Here is a 26,607-nt window from a genome sequence, read left to right on the forward strand (position 1 = left end):
ACGTTAGTCTTTTTACGTTAGTGATCCGGATCATTTGCCTCGGCTCTCTTAAGGCGCCGGCTCTTCGTGTTACCACAGTTTACCACGGAGCCTCAGTTTCGCTGCAGCGAGGCTCTGGTGCTCGCAGCTCACGCGCGTGCTCCTCTAGCACCGCTCATCGCGTCCAAATCGTGCACGTTCCGTGTTGTCCTGTAGCAGGCACCGCCGATGTCGGAGAAACGATCTTCAATACCTACTCCGAAAAGAATCCCACCAGACTCCTTTGCCCCTCCAACAGAGGGATGTCCTTGTCCTGTTTCCTTTTCGTCATTTCAAGCGATAAAAACTCTCGATCTTCTCTCGAATTATTAATATTTGTGGACGCCCTCGGCTCGCGTTCAGGGCGTCCCGAGCTGAATAAGGAAGTCAAATGACGGCAAGACGCCCCCCTGGCGGAAACGCTGCCTCACACACCAGGATCCCTTGGCGTCACTATCTCGTCTACTACAGGGAGTCCCATTGACTTGCATAGAGCTCCCTGAACGCTGGTAATAGACAAGTTGAGATCGTGGCGAAATTCTCTCCGCAGACCCATTCTCACAGCGTTTATAAACCTGTTTCTTACTCAATATCAAGCCACACTTATTGTTTTTACTTCGGCTGTGAGTGTTTGTGTGTGCTCAGGATGAGTTTCGCTGTGTCGCCAACCCGGAAACCACACCGCCAGCGAGCTCACACAGCAGCGAGCCTCGCAACGACTAATCAGAGCACACTGGGCTCACAGAGAAAGGGGGCAGGAGCTACAACAAGCCGTTTACGACAGAGAGTGAAATTCAGTGAATACATATACTATACAGAGATGCTGTATGAGAAACCAATGTGATTTTGGAAAATTGCACAATTTAAATCTATTCTAGTAGACCTCAACAATGGAATTGTGATCAGTAGAAATGGCCATGACATGGGACCTTTAAAGCGATTTTTTTTTTAGGAGATAACTTTGAATTGCAAAAATATCAAATACACAAGTCAATCTGCAACGGCATACACATGCACTCATTACCATGTGTGCACTGCATGAAGCTAAACACCCACACATTGTATTCTTAGCACTATGCAGATAGAAATTCACCATACTGACCAACCATAACGCGTATAACCTTGCGTATGACCTTAACCCTTAAGAGATCATAAAAGGCCAAAAGATTCTATTCTTTTCTTGAGTCTGAAATACTTAATCCTTCCTCTATCCCCTTCTTTCTTTTTTATCTTTGGTTGTTCACCATCCATGTTCTTTATCGCCTTCACTTAAATGCTGTTGTTTCTCCCTCTGCTTCCTCTTTTCTTTCACTTTATTTTAACTTGTTCCAGCTTCTGTGTGACCAAGTTCCTAATTACTCTTCATCATTCCTCCCGTACTTCTTTGACTTGTATTCGGAAGAGCAGCAAGCATTTGTTGGGCTAATTGAGAGGTATTGTAGTGCTCTGGTTTCAGCAACAAAACCGAGAGACCCAAGGATGGAGAGAAAGAGAGGTGGTCCCCTCCCTCCCCTACTTTCCACCCACCTTCTAATCCCTTAAAAGCACTTACGAGATTGGCGCTGCCCGCCTGCCCGTTGGTTGCCACAGCAGCTGATTGGAGGAATCGGGGCTCCTAATTGGATCATGAGGGTGTGATGCAGGCGACAGCAGCCACATTATGGGAGGCTGACTTTGTGCAGCGTAACCCTGCCAGGATGACCCCTTCCCTGTATATGCTGGTGTGTGTGTGCCTGTGTGCGTTTGTGTTTGTGTGTGTGTGTGCCTGTGTGTGTTTGTGTTTGTGTATGTGTGTGTGAGTGTGTGACTGACCTCAATGTGACTAAGAGCCTCTGCTCATCAAGGCGGCCTGGCTGAGGCTGCAGGAGAGGATAGATTGATTAAGAGAGGATATGAAAGTAGAAGAGAGGAAAAAGAGGAGGAAATTGAGTAAAAATCTAAGCAGAAAAGAGAGGGAAAGTAAAAGAGGTGGAGAACAGATGGAGATAATAGCACAGCATTAAGGGCACTGTACTTCCGTTTTTCCTTTTTTGCAAATTTTCCTTCCTTTCTGACAGTAGGGGGTAAGGTAGGATTGATGACATGACGCAGTGAATTAATCCCCCTGAACTTTGTGCCCGTGCTCTGTATGTGTGTGTGTGAGAGTGTGTGTATTGGTGTCTTTCACTTTGGTGCAAAGTGACTGTGTTGTCCGTTACGGTGTAAATTGATAGCGTCACTGCTCTTTGCCGCATTACGGTGAGCGTGGAGCTGTACATTCAGTTTCCTAACTGCATTCTATATCACACCATCATGCACACCTGATCCCACTGATGGTACACCAGCGAGAGCTATTTCTGAACATTTCACTTGAAACCTTGCTGGTGGCACACACATGCCAGTTTCCTTGTATGTGCATATGTTTAGCACAACTTTACAATTTGAAGAATTGTGTAAGTAGTTAATGTTGCATTACTTGACTAAGTACTGTATTTCTTAGAAGGTTTTGAGTTAAGTTTAATGTTGAAGTTTGAGCTCTGTCGTTCTTTGTAAAGCCAACCACACTTTGAAGTGACACCTTACCCAATTCCCACTGTATAATGTAAACTTTTTACAGTTAAACTTGGGCAATTTACTAATTTCTATAAAAAAACAAACCTTTTACAATTTTATATTTCACAGTCAATTGATTTGAATGGTTCTATGAAAGTGTCATGAGATGTTATTTTATATAAAGGTGGTGTGGAAGTTAAGGCAACAGCAGAGTTTATTTTTTAAATTATTACAAACAAAGTTAAAACTAACAATTTTACTACCATAAGTAAAACAAAAGGAGACTTGATTTTAAACATTTATTGAACCTCATCCTCCTTTATTTGATTGTGTTGGCTGCAATCAGTTTCTAAGCTGGCTGCTTAGAAAATGAACATGAGTAAAGAGAAGGTGTTTTGCAGTCTTGTTAGTTGTCTTTAAATGAAAGTAGTTGGTTTTGAACAAAGCCAAACCTTGACATAGTTCTCCCAACAGTTGACAAAATCTTGTTGCAAATGTTGTCCTCCTTATGGACTGGTGTGTCGCTACATTGTGTGTCTTTTCTGTCAGTATGGTAGTCGTAGAGCAACAGGGGATGCCCCAGTAAATGACTGTGTGTTTGTTCAAGTGAGTGTGGATTTTTGAGTGTGTCTGATCATGTTGGAAGTATGTGCATATGTGCGCAATTATTTGTGTGTGTGTGAGCATACGATTTGGGTTCTGTGTGTGTGTGTGTGTGTGTGTGTGTGTGTGTGTGTGTGTGTGTGTGTGTGTGTGTGTGTGTGTGTGTGTGTGTGTGTGTGTGTGTGTGTGTGTGTGTGTGTGTGTGTGTGTGTGTGTGTGTGTGTGTGTGTGTGTGTGTGTGTGTGTGTGTGTGTGAAGTGCGACAGTACAGCAGGGGCGTCTGATCCCTCCACCTTTTAAGAACATCAGAGGGTGTGAAAAGCACTGATTGCCCTAACCGCTCTCATTGGGACTCAAACCCCCGGCTTAGTTGTGCTTGAGCGAGTTTGGAGAGACAAGAGAGGGAGAGAGTAGCGTGTGTTTGTGTGTGTGTGGCAGAGAGGGAATGGGGAACATGGGAGAGACAGGGGGGACATTAGAGAGAGAGGATGGGAGTGAATTAGTTTGGAAGTGATGGAGGAGGAGAGAGGAAATCCGGCTAAGCTAGGGCACGAGTGAGAACACAAGCAAAGGAGGAGAGGGAGAAGGCTGAAAGAAGGGAGGGTGCATGTAAGTTAGGGAAGTCATGAGCAGGACATGTCCAGAGAGACAGAAGATGGAAACAAGTCAAGATTTTATTGTTTGTTACCTCTTCCTAAAAACTTGACAATTTATGTTCAAGATGCTTATTAATATCACCTACGTTCAAACTCACTTTTGGTTAGGAAAAAGAAAGAAAAAAAAACATTCCACATTTTGAAAGGTGTATGGATTCATACAGCAGAGGGCCAGAAAAACAGCCGGACAATAACGCTGCATGTGTAGTTTAACCTCACAGTAACAATTTGCAGTTTTTAAATATTGATTTGATGACCAAGGTCAAGTCCCCAGAATCAAAAGCCTGGTTATTCCCCTGAAGCGCCCAGGATGTTTGCTTTTTCCTGAAACTGTGCTTTGTTGACTTTATTGAGGCTGTTGAGGTGAATATTCTAGAATCTTCTACATTAACTAAAACAATAAAATAATGTTTAAATGGAAAAATAAATCACAGTAAAAATAAAGTAGTATTGAGAATGAAAACTCTAGTTTTTTTCTGTGGTTTGAAAAAGGACAATTAACATGTGAGAGATTGAACATACAGCATGTTGTTCTGGTTTCTTTTTAAGGTCTTGTCAGGTCACTGACCCTGTTTGACAGAGATTCAAGGTCTACCCTTGACATGTTGATTTAGTGATAGTCATACAATCTACTTCCGTTTTTCTCTCTTGTTTTCCTCCGTATTGAAGAAGGAGCTCTGAACTTTAGATTTCCTCTTGTATGTAGCGTATGAAAGAGTGTGTGTAGTTGTGCTCAATGTCATCTAGGGGTTAAAGGCAGTGTTGACTGTGTAGAGCGGAGTAAAGCACAAGACCTGCCAGCTGATATGCACGGACATTCAACACATTAAGCTCTACACACTATCTACACGTGGTTAAAGTGCTGTTTAGTCTCCTATGCCAGCTGCTTAAAGATACAAGCAACAACCCTTTACCCTAACTCGAATGTCTTTTTCTGTGACCTTCACAAGTAAAGCATGCAAGAGAGGGAATGAGAAAAATACAAATATATAACAACGGAAGGAAAAGCATGCACTACAGTGTGCTATCATTTATTAATGTAACGAGGACACATCGCGATACATGTGGTTACCAATAAAACAGCATTTGAATTTTTTTTCCTTTTTTTATTTACAATCACCCCACTAATAATTTGAGGGAAAGTTTTCTTGTAAATATCTGAAAGACATCCAAGACATCAGTCAATAAAGATGAGGACAAGAGGAAGGTATGGAAAAGAGCAAACAAACAGGATGAAGCATTTAAGGAAACATCAGAAAAACTTAGTTTTAATTTCAGAATTGAAGATTATATATTAATGAAGGCTAAATATGTGCTGCATATCTTATAAACCCCAGAATACCTTTTAAGGATGAAGATTATTAGGTAGATTTGAGAACTTAGAAGTCCAAAAAAACTAACTGTAAAAACATTGCTCTTTCTCTTTGTCTCTCTCTGTTTTAACACACACACACACACACACACACACACACACACACACACGCACGCACGCACGCGCGCGCGCGCGCTGCGCGCTGCGTGCGCACACACACACACACACACACACACACACACACACACACACACACACACACACACACACACACACACACACACACACACACACACACACACACACACACACACACACACACACACACACACATACACAGTTCTTACAAAAACCCACAATGCAAGGCCCAGTCGATTTCTACAGGGCAATGAGGTCTTGAGGTCAGATATCCAGGGGTAACCAGAGGCCTGACCCCCTGGTTTGTTTGGGGGTTCTGGGGCACACACACACACACACACACACACACACACACACACACACACACACACACACATTAATGCTTACCTATTATGTTAAACTCAGGAAACATCTTTCTAAAATCTCTATGAAATACAAAATGGTGATAGGTGATATGAAACTTTAATACGTAAAAATAAAATCAAAAGAACAGCAGCATTTGGGCTTATATGGCCCAAAATAAAAAAAAACACATACACACACATGCACACTTACTCATACATCAGGGTGAGGGTCAGGTGTGGGGTTAGGCTGCGAGGGTCTCTAATAGGTTCCCCTGACACATGAGGTGTCAACACCGGAGACAGAGATGTCATCACAAACACACATTGGCAGACACAACACACTCATACTCCTGCACACACACAAGAGGCCGAAAAAATAACACAACACAGTTTGTGTCCAGATATAATGTGGCACAAAAGCATTGTATTACTTTTTAAAGATGACTTACTACACATATAAACACAAGTTAGATATGTTTTGCACCCTGTCCGTTTCACCCTTTAAACACAACAGGGCACCTCATTGTTTTGCAAGCGTTGCGCCTGAATGTGTATGCGTTACTTAGCATTTTAAAATGCGTATGTTTTTAATATGTGTAGTAAGGGAGAATGTAAGAGAGTTCTCATTCATAACACTCCGTTCGATGTCTCACTATGGGATGCGCCTCATCGCGGAGCAAACAGAAGCATTAATCTCATTACGCCAATCCTGATTGGCTGGTGATCTTGACGTCAGCGTCAGGGAATCCACCCCCTATAAGTAGCTTGCGCTACGCCGCATGCGTCATTCAAACACCTCTTCTCGCTTCAGAGCACATCTCGAAAAAGATCAGTAGCTAGCTAGCTTAACGGTCCACAGACTGATTTACGAAGCTAACCTTCGGTCGACGGGCGCTCGCCGGCTACTTCTATATATACTTCTGCAAGAAGACTGTTAATACCAACACACCAGTTAGTATTGCAAATCGACCTCGCCGTTTTCTCCTCGGGAATAAAGGTAAGGTTTTGATTTTTTCAAGCTAGCAACACACGTGTTGCTAGCTTGTCTTCCCTCACTACCGACACCACGGTAGCGAGGACGTTTTTTCTTTTTCTCTCTCACACCAGAGGAGGGGAAGATAAAAAGGGTATTAACACACCAGTTAATATTCTTTGAGAATAAAATTCTACACCGTCGTTTTTTCTCCGGATTAACGACAGTTGGGGAAGTATTTTTTCTCAGCAACGTACCTGTTACGAGCGGGTCCTCTCCACGCCGTCACCACGGCGACCGAGATGGACGCTTCTCTCCCTCACACCAGAGGAGTCAGGGACTCGGAGGCTCGGCTCTGTGGCTGCGGGTTGAAGATATCAGGCACAGACTCACACCAGGTCTGCTCGTCCTGTCTCGGGCTGGAACACGCCCAGGAGGCTATCGACAACCCCGGCTCGTGCGGACATTGTGCCCGCTTCACCATCAAGAGCCTCCGCCGACGGCTAGCACGCCAAGCTAGCTTGTCGGGTCAGGACTCCCTCATGTCCTCTGATTTACCGGACGGAAATCAGGACACGGGGGCGTCCACCACAGAGATGGAGCCCCGCACTGTGTCGGTCTGGGGCTCATCAGTAGTGGCAGCTGCAGAACCGGAGTCCCGCGCCGTGTCAGGCTGGGACTCGGTGGCAGCGAGGGACGTGCGAGCGGAGCCCCGCGCTGTGTCAAGCTGGGGCTCCCAACTGGACCTCACCATGGTCTCGCCCGCGGATGATGTCCCGGAGTTGGATTACATGGAGGACGAAGAGGATGAAACCTCTGGATTCCTCCTGTCCGACTCTGATGAGCAAGACGATGATGTCTTCGTGTCATCAGCTCAGGCTGCAAAGCCGGGAGCGATGGCTGCTCTCCCGGGCGATAGCACACCAGCTTTGCCCTGTCTGAGTATAGACCTGCAGGCCGTGTGTCAGCGTGCCGCAGCCAGCCTAGACATCCCATGGCCCGAAATGGCCAAGGAGACCTACAGGTCCCGTTACGAGGGGAAAAATTTGCCCCAAGCAACGAGGACAAAGAGGCAACTCCTGCCGGTCTTCCCGGAGATGTTGGATGAGGTGTCGATCTCGTGGAGAGACCGGCCCTTCAGCAACAAGGCCCCAATCCAGGGTGCCTCCTCCCCTAGACTGCGACGGTATGGAGAGGCTCGGCCTGCTCCGCATACCGCCGATGGAACCGCTGGTGGCAGCTCACCTCCTCCCGAGGATGGCGACTACACCGAGCAGGAACCCCACGCTGCCGGCAAAGGCGGACCGGTTCCAGTCAACCATGACTGAACGGTCCTACAGAGCCGCAGCATTGTCTGCCAGGGCTTTGAACATTTCCTCGCTGCTAACCGCTTACCAAGCGGAGCTCTGCGAGGATCTATCGAGTAATCCTGGACCGGCAGTACTGGACGAGATAGCCGCGATCACGGACATCTGTCTCCGCGTTCAACGCTGCGCCGTCCAGGCCACGGGAAAGGCAATGGGAATTATGGTGGTGCAGGAAAGAGCTAGATGGCTCAACCTCACCAACCTCCCAAAACCGGGAAAGAGAGGATGTGCTGGACATGCCCATCGTTCCCGAGGGGATTTTCGGATCTGCGCTCGCTTCTATGCAGAAGAGATGCGAGTCCAAGAAGAAGGAAGACGAGGCCCTCCACCTCTGTCTTCCTCGATGGGTCGAGCCGCTGCCTTCACAGCGGCAGTCCCTCGCCCAAGCTACCTCAGCTGCTCGGTTTAAAGTACCGAAACAGCAGAGGTCACGGCCCGCCCCGAGTCCCCAGCCCAGGCAGGAGACGAGGGCGAATTGGCCCAGAAAGTCTCCGGTTCCGGCTGCAGCCCAGGCGCAGCCAACCCGGAATTTCGGCCAGCAGGCGAGGAAGAAGAAGCTGGCGGCCTGACAGCCTCCTCTTCTTCCCTCGGTGACGGAGCTGGAAGGTTCCCCAGCTCCAGATGTGTTCCCGCTGCCTCGAGAGATGCCTCAAAGCCATCCTCAAGTGCACCAAAACACATGTCACAATATTGCTCTGTTTTCTCGGATAAAGCATTTTCCGCTGACGCATCCAGGCCTCAGGCTGAGGGCGCAGCTCAGAAAAATGAAAGAGAAAACAATAAAACCAATAAACAGCCCCACATTTGTTCCCCTTTTGAGAGCAGCTACGGCCTCTCTCAAAAGGCGGATGATGAACGGGTCTGTGAAGGCACCGCCGCCACGCGCATGCGCAGTAACGACTGGGGCTGTGAGGCTACCACCGTCACGTGCAGGCACAGTGCCGGCTGGGGTTGTGAAGGCACCTCCGTCACGCGCATGCGCAGTGTCGGTGGGGACTGTCAAATCGGGGTACCACCGTGTTCAGACACTAGAGGGCCCCATAACACAACAAATAGAGACTCAGAGGGCAAAAGACGTGACATCTCCGCTGGCTCTAAGGAGCGAACAGTGGAAGATGCTCACAACGTCTGCTTGGGTGTTCAAGACAGTTACACGGGGTTACAGACTCCAATTCGCTGTCACCCCCCCTTGCTTCTCGGGCGTTCTGTATTCACAGGCCCGAGGGGAGTCAGCCCACATTATAGAAAGAGAGATTCTCTCACTTCTAGAAAAGGAGGCTATATCTATAATACCCGCCGAGCAGAGTCAGAGCGGCTTTTATTCCAAGTATTTCCTCGTTCCCAAACGGGGAGGGAACGGAATTCGGCCAATACTAGATTTGAGGGCTCTGAACAATATCTAAGAAGATACAAATTCAGAATGCTCACTCACACATCTCTGCTGCGTCTCGTGCGACAAAACGACTGGTTTACATCAGTCAACCTGAAAGATGCGTATTTCCACATCCCAGTATATTACCCACACAGGAAATATCTGAGGTTCGCATTTCAGGGGATCTGTTACGAATACAGAGTACTTCCCTTCGGTCTGTCTCTCAGTCCAAGAGTGTTTGTACGATGTACGGAAGCCGCGATAGCCCGTTAAGACAACAGGGTATTCGCCTGGCAACCTACCTAGACGACTGGCTGCTTCTCGCACAGTCGGAACAGGAGACTATTACGCAGACAAATGTCCTCGTAAAGCAACTGCTCAACCTGGGTTTCATAATAAACACAGAAAAGAGCATGTTGTGCCCGGCACAGACTGTACTCTTCCTGGGTTTACACCTGAACTCGGTGCCCAGCCCGCCTGTCAGCGGAAAGAGTGAAAGCTTTCAGAGCTTGCCTCGCTCATTTCCAGCTGCGCAAACATGTTCTTTTCAGATCATGCCTGCGGTTACTGGGGCTCATGGCGTCAGCCATCCTGGTTGTACGGCTGGGACGGTTACACATGAGGGAGTTTCAGCGCTGGGTAGCCGCTCTAAAACTAAACCCCGCGCGTCATGGAGCACGGAGAGTGATGGTTACTGTGAAATGCGTAATGGCACTGCGCCACTGGCTGCACCCGACTTTTCTGGTACGGGGCGTGCCTATGGGTGCTGTCCTTTCACGGAAGGTGGTCACCACAGACGCATGTCTGACAGGCTGGGGAGGTATTTACGAAGGTCGTCCGGTGAGGGGTCTCTGGAGCAGAGACCTCCAGCGGTCGCACATAAATTACCTGGAGCTTTTAGCGGTGTTCCTCACCCTAAAACGCTTTCTGCCTTTTCTCAGAGGACACCATGTCCTTGTGAGGACGGACAATACGACCACAATATCGTATATAAACCGACAAGGGGGTTTGCGCTCTCTCCAGTTACACATGCTGGCACGCAAACTGATCTTGTGGAGCTGCGGCCGTCTCCTCTCTCTGAGAGCGACGCACGTACCGGGTGTGATGAACCTCGGTGCAGACCTGCTGTCCAGAGGTGTACCACTATATGCAGACTGGACTCTACATCCAATGATTGTGAGCCAGCTGTGGGTGCGTTACGGCCGAGCCGCGGTAGATCTGTTCGCATCAAAAGAAAATGCTCACTGTCAGCTTTTCTTTTCAATGCGCGATCAAAACGCACCATTAGGCGTGGACGCGCTCGCGCACATTTGGCCTCCGGTCCTCCTGCTTCCTCCACTAGGTCTCTTTATGACTGTAAGTGGAGGGTGTTTGAGGACTAGTGCCTTCAAAAAGGGCACACCTCTTTTCAATGCCCTGTGGGAGTGATTTTATCATTTCTACAGGACCTAATTGATCAACACAGAGCTTTCTCCACGATCGAAGTCTACCTGGCTGCTATTGCTGCATGCCATGTGGGTTTTGAGGGTAAGACGGCTGGCCAGCATCCTCTGGTCTGCCGTTTTATGAAGGGAGCTTGCAGGCTCCTTCCTGTTTCCAGGTCACTGGTGCCCTTATGGGACTTGACAGTGGTTTTAGATGGGCTCACTCGAGCCCCATTTGAACCCCTGGAAGAAGCTGACATGAAGCACCTGTCACTCAAGACAGTGCTGTTACTGACCCTGGCATCCGCCAAGCGAGTCAGTGACATTCATGCGCTATCTGTACATCCTTCATGCACTCAGTTCGCCCGAGGGTTAACGAGAGTGTTGCTGAAGCCCAACCCTGCCTTTATACCTAAGGTGGTTGGTTCATGTACCCCCTTTGACATTGAGGTATTTCCTCCGCCGCTGTGTCCCTCCGGGGAACAGCAGCCGAATTTGCTATGTCCAGTCCGTGCTTTACGCACTTATATGGACAGATCAAAAGAGTTTCGTCATAATGACCAACTCTTTGTGTCCTGGGCTAACCCTCAGAAGGGCAAGCCTGTTACTAAGCAACGGCTCTCTCACTGGATTGTGGAGGCAATTGCTTTGGCTTACACGAGTCAGGGTCTGCAGGCACCTTCGGGTTTGCGTGCTCATTCGACTCGTGGTCTGGCTACATCCTGGGCTTTGTTCAAGGGTGTTTCCATCCAAGACATTTGTGCAGCAGCGAGCTGGTCCTCGCCGCTCACTTTTGTCCGCTTTTACAGATTAGACGTCTTTGCTCCCAGTGTGGCCCATGCAGTGCTGGGCCCCCTGCTGAGTTAGAGCTCTAACTGTTAAGTTCTGGTTGGTCTTGGTGACTTTTGAGATAAGCTCGTCTGGCAATTCGGGAGCTACAATATCCCATAGTGAGACATCGAACGGAGTGTTATGAATGAGAACTATAGGTTACTTACGTAACCCCAGTTCTCAGAGTAACATGAAGTGAGATGTCTCACCAGACGGCCCTCCTTGCTATGGTGAAGCGAGAAGAGGTGCTTATTTTGAATGACGCATGCGGCGTAGCGCAAGCTACTTATAGGGGGTGGATTCCCTGACGCTGACGTCAAGATCACCAGCCAATCAGGATTGGCGTAATGAGATTAATGCTTCTGTTTGCTCCGCGATGAGGCGCATCCCATAGTGAGACATCTCACTTCATGTTACTCTGAGAACTGGGGTTACGTAAGTAACCTATAGTTTATTTGAGATGTCCAAATGTTATGTGTTTTTCCACGTGTGTGTGTGTGTGTGTGTGTGTGTGTGTGTGTGTGTGTGTGTGTGTGTGTGTGTGTGTGTGTGTGTGTGTGTGTGTGTGTGTGTGTGTGTGTGTGTGTGTGTGTGTGTGTGTGTGTGTGTGTGTGTGTGTGTGTGTGTGTGTGTGTGTGTGTGTGTGTGTGTGTGTGTGTGTGTGTGTGTGTGTGTGTGTGTGTGTGTGTGTGTGTGTGTGGGCCCATTTTCGTCTGTGCACATGTGTGTCGTTATGGATTGCCACGTTGTGGACTTGACAGGATCATAATTACAAGCAGTGATGAAATCTACCAAGTCTTTTCTCTGTGTGTGTGTGTAATATTTGTCATCCGTGGCAGCACGCTCCCTGTTAGCACACAGTAACCATGATCATACCTCCATCTTCCACTAATAGGACCACGACAGACTGACAGAGAGCAAAGGAAGACAGATAGATGGAAAGGAAGATAAAAAGGTAGACGGACAGATGTAAGAATGTATAAACTCAGCAGCTACATCCTGAAAAAATTACAGAGGAACTCTTTCTCTGTAGTTGGCCTTCCTCTGATAATGTATTGCGGTGAGTGAGTGAGATGTCTTGAGAGTGTGTCAGACACGCACCCGTTCACCACATAAAGGCCTTTTCTCTCCCTTCATTGGTTTGTGATCCAACCCTACCTGCCACTGTAGTCAAATCAGAGAGAGAGAGAGAGACGAAGAGGAGGATGGAGAGAAAGGGAGGAGGGTCTGGAGGGGTGAGGAGGGGGTGGAGGGTGGAGAGGCTGAGTAGAGAAGAAGATGGGGAAAAGATGAGAGGAGTCAACAGAGGGGGTGAGTGAGGGAAAGAGAGGGAGAGACGGGAGGCGCTCAATTTGCCATCACGGGTGCAACGGGGCAGAAAGTATCCAAGAAAGAGGATGGTGGTGTGTGTGTGTGTGTGTGTGTGAGAGAGAGAGACAGTGAGTGAATGTTTATGCATTTATGTGTGTGTGTGTGTGTGTGTGTGTGTGTGTGTGTGTGTGTGTGTGTGTGTGTGTGTGTGTGTGTGTGTGTGTGTGTGTGTGTGTGTGTGTGTGTGTGTGTGTGTGTGTGTGTGTGTGTGAGTGTGAGTGTCTAACAAGGGAGAAAAGACAACTCATTTGAATGTCAGCTACGAGGAATCGTGGCGTGCAGGGAGGGAGGGATGAGGCGAGGAGGGATGAGAAGAATGAATATGGATTACTGGGATGAAGATTCTATTATTTTCTGCCCGTTTCTCTGATCTCTTTGTCGCAATGCTATAGGCCTCTGTATGTGTGCGAGTGTGTGTGTGTGTGTGTGTGTGTGTGTGTGTGTGTGTGTGTGTGTATGTTAAAGTATGATGGAGAAAGTTGGGGTCTGTGACAGAGAGAACGTGTTTGCTTATGTGATGTCTCTATGTGTTTGAAAGTGTTCGTTTGACAACATGTGCACGGCCAAAATTCATTTCAGAAGAATAAGAATGAGTGTGTGTGTGTGTGTGTGTGCGTGTGCGTGTGCGTGTGTATGTGTGTATGTGTGTCTGTGTGTCTGTGTGTCTGTGTGTGTGTGTGTGTGTGTGTGTGTGTGTGTGTGTGTGTGTGTGTGTGTGTGTGTGCGTGCTTGCATGTGTGTGAGAGAGAGCTCTTAAGTTTGGATGAATAATAGACTGGAAACCATGAAGTGAAGTGTAAGCTTTTTCTAGCTTTGTGAAACCACAGCGGCCTTTTGCTACGTTTGCCTCTCAACATATACACACATCATTTACATACTAACACGCCCCTCATGTACTCTGCAGCCCCTAACTCAGCCAACCATTGATTTTCTAATAAAAAACTAAGGTAGTTCATTATTCTCATTAATTATTGTGTAAAAAGTCTCTCTGTATGAATGCAGCGAAACAAAACATATTTTACACTTTTTCATATTTTCAGATTAAGTTGTTTTGATTTTGTAATGAACAAATGACTGAGTATTGACTCAATGCACCAATAGGCAAAACTATTTAGTTTTACAAACGCAAAAGAGTTTAAGAGTGGTTTTACAGACGGAAATAAAGTGAACAAAATTCAGTATGCTGCACATCTTAATTTCTATCGTTCTCTATCTTTTGGTCTCTTCCTTTTTATGGTTCACCATATTATTTTTGTCCTTAACCTCCCTCCTCACCACCCTTTTCTTTCCTCTGATGCGTATTGCCCCTCCTCCCCCGCGCTCTACACATTATCAATCTCTTTCTTTCTGTCTCTTGTTCTCTCTTTCTCTCTCCGGTTGAGTTGTGAGCAGACAGAGGGAGAAAGAGAGAGAGAGAGAGAGAGTGAGAGAGAGAGAGAGAGAGATGTGAGTCTCGGCCAATTTGTCCTGACACATAGAGATGCTCAGGTGGGAGAGAGGTGTCAAACAACTGAGAGCGAGCGAGAGACGGGTTTGTAAGAAGGGGGAGACAGAGGAAATAAGAAAGAGAAAAGAGAAGAACAGGAGAGTGAAGAAGGAGGTAGAGGAGGCTGAGAAAAAAGTGTATATATATATATATATATATATATTACACCATAAAGCAGATGTTTATGTTAAAATGTTGGACCTGATGAAAATAGAAATCCACTTTACGTAAAATATAGTAACAGATATATTTAGACCCAATATACATACAAATAGATATACAATATACAAATAGAGAGAAAAAAAATGTAAAATCTGTTTTTATTTTGCAATGTTTTCTAAGCACCATGTGATAGTGATTGTAAGCTACATGGAGCCACTTATTTATTTCACATATCGACAGAGTCAAGTCAGGTCAGGGGAGTTTCCCTTATTTTGCTTAAATGGCTAGAATCTGTTAAGCATGTGTGTTTTACATAATATCTAATGCCATCCAATAGTCAATGCTACTGCAGGGCAAATGCATGAAAGGTTGAGAATGAAGAGGGATGAGAGAAGAACAGTTTTTCTATATCACTCTGGAGAAAGAGAGGGGGTGGGGGGGCAGCAATGGTTCCAGGGGCGTCCCCCTGTGATAGTGCCATGTTCCCCTTGTGTCGCAACAAGAGAGAGAGTGGGATCGACAGAGAGAGAGATATCTAATCTTAGAGGGTAAGGGAGCGTGGTCTCCCCAGGGCTTGTCGTGCTCAGCACCTTGTTAACCAGACATCTCTCTTTCCATCTCCATTTCCATCTCTCTTTCCACCTTGCGTTCTCTCTCTCCCTCCCTCTGTCACTGGTTTGCTCATTCTCTCTCTCTCTCTCTCTCTCTACATATCTTTCCAGCCCTCTGTCCCTGTTTTGTTAGACAGTTAGGAAGAATAAGATAATTTGCCACATTTGTAATTCTCACTTTTAAGCTCCTTACATATTTTTAAATTTCAATTGCTGTTACTTATCTATCTATCCGTCTATCTATTTAGTTTTTTGACTGCATGTTACAGAAGTGAGCTCACAAGTGAATGTGCTTGTGTGTGTGTGTGTGTGTGTGTGTGTGTGTGTGTGTGTGTGTGTGTGTGTGTGTGTGTGTGTGTGTGTGTGTGTGTGTGTGTGTGTGTGTGTGTGTGTGTGTGTGTGTGTGTGTGTGTAGGGGGGTGTTTTCCTGTTGTCAGTGGATTGTCAGGTTAAGGAAACTCCTGTCTCTGGTTAATGGAACATCAGCCAAGGTTAATACAGACTGGCAGCTAAAGTCCAAGCACAGACAAAAACAAACACACACACACACACACACACACACACACACACACCCACACTCAGACTCAAACATACACAACGCAGGATAGTTGCCAGTCTCAAAATTGTTGGTGGAAGTCCAATTGTCCCATTTATACAGCCATAATAATACAAATAAACGTAGTTTAGATTGTGTTGGATTAGTTTTTTATCGCCAAAGTAGGCACACAAGGCGCATTTGCAGATAAATGCTACCACAGTAAACAGAATAAAGTACGAGGACTTTGTGGACTCAGGTGTATGCTTTGCAATGTAAAGTGCATAATCTGGAAGAGGAGGGGCGGTACAGTTATGTACGATGCCCCTACAATCTTTTTCTGAGAAACTTTTTTGTGTTTGTGCCACTGCCAAGGAATAATTCATTCATAACAAAAAAGTTGATTAATGACGTCCAATGGGTCCGGCTCATGAACAATTGGTGACAAGTTTGAGGCTAAGGCATCAGTGAGGGACTACAGGATATTATGCTGCTTAGTGCTGAGCTTTGAGCTTTCAGGATGCTGTAAAACAATGTGAGAAGCACTTTCTACTCGTTCAGACACTGCCGTAATGAGAAAATACTCTTAATCCAGCTCACACATACACACACACCGACACGTGCAGAGGCGTATTTCTGCTGCCGAGTGGTTTCTTGGTGAAAGCATATTGCGAGAGAAGCAGTTTAAGGAGTGGCAATTATAGTTTTGGACAACGTCATTGATTTAAACTCCTGATTAGAGGAAAGGTGACAGAGGTGGTACACACAATGGTGAGTGTAGGGGTGGGGTGAGGATGGGGGAACGGCACACAATCATGCTTGTTCCCACACAAACACACATACACAACATACACACAAACACACACACACAACATACACACACACACACACACACACACAACACACACACACACACACACACACACACACACACACACACACACACACACACACACACACACACACAGCCGTAGTCTCACCGTCAGTCATGGGAATGTCTCAGAATGGCAAGGGTCCCCCTCATTCCTTCTTTCATGTGTCTCTCTCTCTCCTGCTCTTTCTCTCTCCTTTTCTCGACACACCTGACTGAAATATTGATGTCTCCCAAGCGCTGCTGTTCATGCCTAAGTGGTTGTTTTTGTTTCAAAGAAAGGGTGACAGATTTAAACACACACACACACACACACACACACACACACACACACACACACACACAGAGAGAACTCTGTGAGTTCCTTGATTGCATTATGCTTCTTTACGGGTTTCACACACCTAAATGGTTCTCTTTGAATATCATACTTCATGAAAACAGCAGATGACTGACCAAAAGACCTTTCCCTTTGTAGTCTAAGTGTTTCTCTTCATGTCTAGTTTCACAGTTAATAACTATCAGCAGATGATAAAGCAAAGTTCAGTGAAAGCCTTTTAGTTTGAGGCATGACATTTAAAATCTTTCATCCATGAATGTGGACATCAATCAATTCTCTAATGGTTTCATTTTCAATAAAGACAGACAAAGGTCTAGTTTTGAAGCTAACTTGTTATTCCATTGTTGTGTCATTTCAGCAGATGAAGTTAAACTACTTTCAAGATGCCTTTCAACCTACACTGCAAGTAAGGCAAGTCAATTGACTTGACCCAAATGTGATTTGACTTCACCCAAATGTTGCCTGGTATCAGACAGAATTGCGAACTCAATACAACCAGTTTTAATCTTCAGTATGGCATAGCTGCCACTTTTTCATGGGCATCTGCCATTAAAAACATCCTGTTGTTGCTGGGGTTTGAAGAGTACACTGGAGACAACACAAACTACGGTTTAAGTCAATATTGAGAAGACATGCCATCTATGTAAAATATACAGTATGTTAATCAAGGGGGTCATATTACATTTGAATATATTATTCAGCTGCCAAACACAAAAGAGAGGCCATTAATTGCACAGTTCCATCACCAGTTGATGGTGGGTGATATTAACCATATATACCTTTGCTTAATCGGTATCATCACAGGGCCATAAGATCCTGTCACCTGTCAGGACAGCATAAAACATTTTATTTACTACATACGTTTGTTTTAAGTGTTGAAAAGAACAACCAATACTGTTTGCTCTCTGGTGAGGACAGTGTTATTTTGTTCGCTTGATTGTTTCCATAGGGAGCCCCTTTCCAAAATATTAACATGTAGAGTTATAGTGTACCAGAATGTTAACATGGTGAGTTTTATTATATTTGAATTTCACTTTAGTCCCAGCGGCATTTACTCTGTGCACGGCACGGCAGGAAAACACATGCATGTGTACACACACACTCACTCAGAGAACCTGTTCTGTTCTGCCTCTGTGTTACCGTTTAGCATATCCTATTAATATTAGATGAGAATCATTTGTATCTGAGCGCACCATTGACCTTAGTCTGCGAAGGCATGTAGAGTACATGTGTATGTGTGTCTGCACACTCAAGCCCCGCTCTCAGAAATTGTAATAGCGGATGTAACTGTGTAAGCAGGAAAAATCCCTTTGATTGCTGCAGTTTCTGCAAACTGTGATCATAACATCAATTCCTAGTTTTTAAACAAACCAAATCCTAATGGTGGTGACATGTACAAGTATATTAGGGAATTAAGATACATATTTTAGTTCTCCTTTAGTTGTGTGAAAGAATCCTGTTCATTAATAAAACACAACAAAATAATTTGTTTGTGTTTTTGTTGACTGGGGTGATTAAGGAGACAACTTGAGAGCTTGATGATGTGGTGTTGTGTGATGTCTAATAACTGGAAGTGAACACACACTGAATCCGGTTGTAGCTTGGCTGGCTGGTAAACATATCACATGAGGACCTTCCTGCATCGTACAGGCAACCATACTGCTGGTGTGGGGCCTCTTGCACTTGGCTTATCTGGTTGCTTGTGTGAAAAAAGGATTTTAAGCAATTTGTACAATTTATTGTTGCACACTAGATAAAAATGTCTGCTGAATGCTTGGTAGTAAATGGAATTACCAGGTTAAACCAGAATATACACTTTCTGTCTGGAACCACTTTCATTGAGAGCCTGATGAAGCCTGTGATATCTGCTGTGTTACGAGATTCATTTAGGTTGTAGTGTGTTAACCGCCGTGAGTGAGTGTGTGTGTGTGTGTGTGTGTGTGTGTGTGTGTGTGTGTGTGTGTGTGTGTGTGTGTGTGTGTGTGTGTGTGTGTGTGTGTGTGTGTGTTTGTGTGGTATGTGTGTGTGCATTCCTGTGTATTCAGGCAAAGCTGGGGTCTACAAGCTGATGTCAGATTATAATTGAGTCACTCTCAGTTCGAATGCATCTCCATTAGCTCTCCCTATCAGTGTGAGCTCACTCTGAGCCTGCACAAGAGATCCATAGCCTCTAATCCACCCAGTGTTGCCAATTCTTAAGGATTGGCAGGGTGACTCACAGCACTACTGCTCAACTGTGAGACTTTTATTGTTTTAAACATGTTGGTTTGCAATACAGGTACAGTAGTCAAATAAGAATATGCTGTGTTTTGTTCCCTGTGTTAAAGGTCCCATGACATCGGCATTTCTACTGATCATAATTCCATTGTTGAGGTCTACTAGAATAGATTTACATTGTGCGATTTTCCAAACTCACATTAATTTTCTCATACAGCATCTCTGTAGAGTATGTGTATTCACTGAATTTCACTCTGTCTTAAACGCCTTATTGGAGCTCCCGCCTCCCTGTGAGCCCAGTGTGCTCTGATTGGTCAGCTCGCTGCTGCGAGGAGCTGACAGTGTAAGCTGGCTTACTGGTGTGGTTTCCTGCTTGCTGCGAGACAGCGAGACATCGCAAATGGACGCGGGAAGGGGGGGGGGGTGGGGTGCTGAGGGGGCTCCACTAGCACCTGCATCCCCCCCGCACCCCTAAACGTGGCACACCCAGTGTGAGCGCGCCACAGTTTCGCTGCGCTGCGAGGCTCCACTAGCACCCCCCCCCCTCACATTTTTGCCGCTAAAAGAGTGTGTGTGTGTGTGTGTGTGTGTGTGTGTGTGTGTGTGTGTGTGTGTGTGTGTGTGTGTGTGTGTGTGTGTGTGTGTGTGTGTGTGTGTGAGGAGCTCCACACACACTCCACGAATGGGTCCATTTGGGTATGGGCACATCACAATACCCAGGAAGAAAACAATGGAAAAACTGAAATATCCAACGTGGCGTTGTGGGGCAGCATGGACAGGTCTTTTCTGTGTTAGAGTTTTAATCGCTAAAGGGTGTACTTTGAGGGTTTGTGACTCTGCAGACCGTTTACATGCAGAAAAAGCTACATAACACACAAGGGGACGGGTAATAACCGGAAAAGCATGACATGGGACCTTTAAAGATAAAGCGGTTATTATTCTGCTTTGTTGTGGATACACGCTGTTGAATAGTGAGCTGCTGTTAAGTGTGCTTTACATGCTCTTGTAATTTGTCATTGAAGAGGTGTTCAGTGTCAAAGCACTGTAGCTATTATTCAAATGTTGATTGTGAGCCTCTCACACTCCTTCCCCTCACATGCCTGCTCTCTTCCAGGTTCACTTGCAGACATTGTGCTACTGCTGCATCCTTTAATTTGTGCAGACATTTTATGTTCTGCTGATGTGTTTTTTTTTCTTTCTTTGAGGGCAGCAGTCACACTTCTTTGTTGTTTTTTGTGTCATAGCTCAACTTGATATTATAATATGAAGGTCATAAAAAACTAATCATTTTCTCACATGTGTAGTTTACCACACACTCATTAATCTATTCGATTTCTGGCGCTTATTTAGATCTGGGTCTTGGTGGCAGCAGGTTAAGCTCACTCTTAAGGAAAGACATAAGTGCTAGTAATAAATTATGATTATATTGACTTCACAAAAGTAAAGCATACAATCTGGAACGATGGTGGCATCAATTAAGTTCCTGTAGCTATATTTTGGGTACAGTACAATTTTGTCAAATGCAATGGCTCTGGCCACCAAGAGAACATCAATAGAAATTTGCTTTTAATTTGATCAACATCAAAAGACGGATTCTCCCAGTAAGTGTTTTTCTCAAGCCTATTTGAGCACGTTCCAAGAAAAAAAAATGGCGCAGCTTACCAGGGTTGCAACTCAAAAGACAAAAGTGTAACCCACTAGTAGCCTGCAGCTGCACTTTCCAAACACCACGGCCCCTGCATGAGGCAGAGATCTAAAAAGAAAACCAAAATTGCGTTGACAGTTCGGTATCTGGTGGCTTTTTGCCGGTGCAAAATGAATCTAAATGCGTTAAGCAGCATTTTATTTTATAGTGGATCCTTATGTTTTTGTGTGGACTACAATTTGTTGTCAATTTACTGGTGGAATCTGTAATTTTAATTTAATTAATTAATAACATTTGACTATGTAAGTAGAAGCAGTTTGACGACATTAGTGTGGTACATTGCCCACAAAGTTATGGGGGTTTTATCTCACATTTAAACCATAAAGGGAGTCTTTAGAAATCAATACTTCATAATCTCACAATGGCATAGCCATCAATGCTGAAAAAAGTCAAATGGAATCATGGATTTGGAAAGTTGTGACACCCTTTGGTACGATAAATTGTGATAAACATTAGGCCTCGTTAGGCTCGAGCATTGGGATGGTTCCACTTTGTACCCAAAACTTCCCTATGTCTTAAAGCAGGAGCTAAATTGCATACTGTAGATATTCTCATTGATTTAAGTGGGAACAACATTTAAAGTCCTTTTTTCAAGGTATGATCCATAAAAGATAAGAGTAGGTGTGTTTGCATGTGTGTGTTTGTCAAAGTGTGTGTGTCACTGCGTTGTTGTGTGTGTGTTTGTTAATGTAGGTTTGTGTGAGCGGGGTTACAGTATGTGTGTGTCCTCTATGCCCCTTTATTGTTCCCCACATTGTTTTTCTTCACAAAAAGTCATGGCCTGACAAGGTGCTGCGCGCTGTAAAAATGATGCCTTGTTTATACGTATTTATTTCCCCTTGACAGTTTAATTATTTCTGACCCCATTGGAGGAAACCACATAAAAAAAATCCCCATGTTCATACAGATTCTAATTAGAAATTCTCGGAAATTAAAACAGAGTTGTTTCAAAATGCTGTCATTTTTCCAGGACCTCGTCTTGGAATTATGTCTCAATCAGCACAAGCGGAAATAATTACTTGTATACCTTCTAACTGCCAACATTTACCAAATGGCAAAGCAATTTACAGCCATCATGGCCCGAGAAGCAATCATTGGGCCAACTATAAATTCTCAGGCCGACGGTTTGGAGAGCAACATTGGAAGTAAGGGTTATTGTGGAGAATTAGAGAGAGATAAAGAGTAGAGGTCTTTATTTCCACCTGTGTACTCCCTCAGTCCGTCTCTTTTTTATCTCTTCCCCTTTCTTTTTATCACACTGTAATCCCTCTCTCCCCTTCATTTCACTAATCATTCTCACTATTTAACTCTCTCTTATTTTCCAGACCTTCCCACTTACAAATGTCTGCTGCATCTATGAGTCTATTTTACTGTGAGGAAACCAAAACACACACACACTCAGACACACATGCTTCTCAAATGGAGGCAGCGCGACGATTAAGTGATTATTTCCACACACACCATTAAACACATTCATTGCAGACACAGAAAAAGACCGAGATAAAAACATACATGAGCACAGACACTTAAACACCCGCACACATTGAGCTTTAAAGTAATTACTCACACACGTCATTAGACACAGACACAGATGAAGTGGAGTGTGTTTATGTTCTGTGTATCTTTTAGTGTGGCCTCGTCTAGTCCCTTATACTCTTCGGATACAATAATATCATCCATCTAGTATAGCAGATTAACTCATTTTCACAATTTTACAGCACAGAGAGATAAAAAGGCAACATGTCCATTGATAGATATCAGCCTGAACTCTACATTAAGCTGTCCGTATCTATGGCATCAACCGAAAAAAACTGACAGAGGGACCTAAAAAATATATTGTGTTTGTTCTGTTTCAGCTAAAGCTTTATTGTAGTATATTGTTTACATACAGTACTGCAGTCGTCCAAGACTGGCTTCCTCTTCAGATCACACAGTCCCTTTTTATACCTTCAATATTAAGTGAGAATAATAATAATAATAATAATACATTTTATTTCAAAGCACTTTTCCAGGTGCTCAAAGACGCTCTACAGTGGTTTGATAAAGGATTAGAGTAAAACTATTATGGGGTGGGACTACTGCACATTGACTTTGACATGTGATTACTTGTGTTCATAGTCTGACCTATTCATTTTATAACAAAATGTTGACTTATTATACCTTTTTAGAAAGATCCCATCTATTTTACCGTAAAGCTCAGTCTTAAAGGTCCCATGTCATGCTTTTCTGGTTATTACCAGTCCCCTCATGTGTTATGTAGCTTTTTCTGCATGTAAACGGTCTGCAGAGTCACAAACCCTCTAAGTACACCCTGTAGCGAGTGAAACTCTAACACAGAAAATACCTGTCTGTGCTGCCCCAGAACGCCTCGTTGGAGATTTCTCTTTTTCTTGCTGGGTATAGTGACGTGACCATACCCAAATGGACCCATTGGTCCAAATAGACCAATCCTTGGAGCTCCTCACGCACACACACACTCTCTCAGTTACATGCTGGGGGTGGGGTGCTAGTGGAGCCTCGTAGATCGGGGTGCTGCAGCCCCCCTTCCCGCGTCCATGGTGCTCAGGCTGAGTTCAGGCTGAGTTTTGCGATGTCTCACTGTCTCGCAGACCCCACGCAGCAACCAGGAAACCACACCAGTAATACAGCTCACACTGTCCCCTCCTCACAGCAGCGAGCCGTGCAACGTCCCGCCAACACGGCACCCAGACCCTACGCAGCATTCTCATCTGTTTGTCATTACTGGTGTCATTTTCTGGTTGCCAACAAATGCCATTGTAACACATAATCACTGATGTTCCGCTGTAACGGTGGTGGACTCATCAGAACAGAGTGGGCGAGCTGACCAATCAGAGCACACTGGGCTCATAGGGAGGGGGAGGGGGGGGCAGGAGCTCCAACAAGCCGTTTAGGACAGAGAGTGAATACACATACTATACAGAGATGCTGTATGAGAAACCAATGTGAGTTTGGAAAATTGCACAATATAAATCTATTCTAGTAGACCTCAACAATGGAATTATGATCAGTAAAAATGGCCATGACATGGGGCCTTTAAGTCTTTGTCAAACTCCGTAATTTTCCGATGTCATGATGTGATTGAAAGCTCCCTAGCAGCAACTAGTGGACCTGGTGTTGTAATCCAAAAATTGTGTGTCAAAGTATTAATGAAGTTCTTCAAAATGGGACATTGTGCATGTCATGTAATCTCTGAGAGTGGCAGGCAATGGCCACACTGTTCTTCTTATATCAACTCAAACAAAGCTTTTGTATTCCTTTTTATTTTAGCAACATACAGAATATTAATATTTGGTTTGTTCATGTTGATACATGGTTAAAGTACTGTTGACTTACTCAACTGCTACATTTTTGTTACCCACAAGCACCACTGGTACAAATTGAATATGCACGCTCACCAGATTGAAATTGCCAATTGGTGTTGAGGTTAGATTTCTCATTTTGTTGTCCTTGATTTTTTTGTATTACCTTCCCTCTAAACCCCCCCCCCCCCCCCCCCCCCCCCTTCTAGTTTTGCTATTTAATCCCTTTCCCTCCTTCATCTCCTGTATGCACTGTCTCTCTTACAGTCTTTATTAGTAGTGGAATTATTCACTTGGCTTGCATCTCAGTTTGAATAAATTGAGTGTTGAACTATTGGAGAGAGGGGATTTTTGGCAGGCATATATTTGTGTCTGAGTATGCATGTTTGTTACGTGTGTGTTGCGTTAACAAAGAGGCAGCATCGAGAGACGACTAATCCCAGTGGAATAGCCCACTCATGTTCTGTTTGAGAGCGGCGTAATTAAAGGAGCGCACCTCTCCGAAGTCACCTATTTCAATACAAAACACTGCTTTACACAGACACACAGGCCGCCAGACGCACGCACACACTCAGACACACTCTCACACACAAAACCCACTCTGTGTATAATTACATCCTGGTTCTAATTTCTCCCTGGGAATATATCAAAACCTCAGAATAGGAAGTAGGGAGGGAGGGAGGGAAAGAGAGCGCCATGGTAGCAGTGAAGTTCAAAAATCATAAGGTCAAGATAATGTAAGAAATAATGCTAAAAATAGCGTATGTCTTATTGTTGGATTCCCAAACATGCTACGTATTTGTCCGTATGTTGACCCCTTAATTTTTAAATGTCGCTTTTCCACCACTGACAGGTGTTTCTTTTTTTCAATGAATTTCTGGTACTTCAATGAAAATTGAAGATCTGCTCAAGAACAGTTTATACATAGTTGATTCGGGTGCTGTTTCAAAGACAGTTTGTGGATGACAGAAAGATATATCTTGTGTGCAGAAAGGAAGCTTGGGCGTTTCACAGTGTTGGCTGCAACAGAGTACACAAACATTGACTGAATGGAATTCGCATGCACACACACACTAACACACATCTTCAGTGTTGACATCTATCATGTCTGCCCTGTCTGTCCACGTTTGATGAGGTCACACCCCAGTCCAGCCCAAAGCCTTCCCCTTTTCCCTGTCCCTGCTTGATGAGGTCACTCCTTTCACTCTGTGAGGGGGTGCGGTCCAGCCAACCTTCAATCTGACCACTGACAGGATGGTGACCGCACCTGACCCAGTCCTATGTAGCCAGAGCAACTTCCTAGGCATTGCACCCCAGCAGTGCACCCCATTGAACCTAACTGACCTGATGTATGTGTATATTTTCTGTGAAAAATCCTCATATCTTCTCTGCAACCAAAATAACTTGCAAGTACCGGTAATACACGTTTTACTTGATACTATTGATAAATACATAGGATCTTTTTTTTTGGCCAATTACAATGAGCAGAGAACATCACCGGTTGGTATATTTCGCGCAATGTAGTTGGTTACTTAGTTTTGTAAAAATCTTATAAAAAACTGTCCTACCTTAGAAAAGCAAGTAAGAGTCGCTGCTCATTGGGCAGAGAGAGATAGAAAGTGTGTGTGTGTGTGTGGGGGGGGGGGGGGGGACATCTAACTCTGCAATGGTTTATCCTGACCAAATAAGAGTTGGTGATTGTTGGAACACGGGAAAGACGCAACCAAGGCAAGTTTGGGGAGTTCTGTTCTGTGAGTTTGAATAAAGTGTCACACTGACCTGCACGCATACATTCCCAGTTGTTGGACTGACTGTGGCCGGATAAAGAATTTACCCGATTACCTAACCCTCAAACATTTAACCATAAACTTAATTTTTGAAGGAAGGACGAGATGAGGTGGTTGTACCTAGTCAAATAGCGAAGCCATGTGAAAGTTTAGAGGAGGTTAATCCTCTCTTTTTATAAACGCCAAGGTCACCTTCTCCATATGAATGTCTTTCTCACCCTCTTTTTGTCACCTTATTATACACACATCTCTCTCCCTCTCTCTCCCTCTCTCTCCCTCTCTCTCCCTCTGTCTCCCTCTCTCTCCCTCTCTCTCTCTGCCCTCTCTGTCACACACACCTCTGTCTTCCTAGCTGTGAATCCTGCCTGACCTTTGTATGGAGAAATAGGCCTGTCGCATGGCTCTCTGTTCTAAAGAAATCACAACATTCATCCCCTAAGATTATAAGCGTCATGTGCACGTGGGAATGTGTGTGTAGGTGCCAGGTCAGGTCTGTCAGTGTGGTTAAATAATGTTTAAATTGACGCGTGCGTGTGTGTGTGACTTCCATGTATCCTCCTCCAAAGGTTACCCAGACAGAGTTTTAGTGACAGGCTCCAGAAAGCCCCCGTAAACCCAGCAGCTTTTTCCAGCAG

General features: G+C 44.9%; 1 protein-coding gene across 18 annotated transcripts in view; it reads left to right on the forward strand.

Moving 5' to 3' along the window:
- esrrga (estrogen-related receptor gamma a) overlaps positions 1–26,607 on the forward strand; it is a 147,253-nt gene that overhangs the window by 42,302 nt on the left and 78,344 nt on the right. For 10 of the 18 annotated variants that reach the window (XM_079665525.1, XM_079665519.1, XM_079665516.1 and 7 more), the window contains one exon: positions 17,302–17,354. The exons of 5 other annotated variants lie outside the window; for them this stretch is intronic. The gene's annotated coding sequence lies outside the window, so the exon portion shown is untranslated. Of the gene's footprint in view, positions 1–1,690; positions 1,740–17,301; positions 17,355–26,607 lie in introns of those variants that run through there. 3 more of the 18 variants (XM_079665526.1, XM_079665520.1, XM_079665530.1) reach the window with 2 other exon arrangements.

This window comes from Notothenia rossii (genome assembly GCF_949606895.1).
Source record: "Notothenia rossii genome assembly, chromosome: 2".
Lineage (NCBI taxonomy): Eukaryota > Metazoa > Chordata > Actinopteri > Perciformes > Nototheniidae > Notothenia > Notothenia rossii.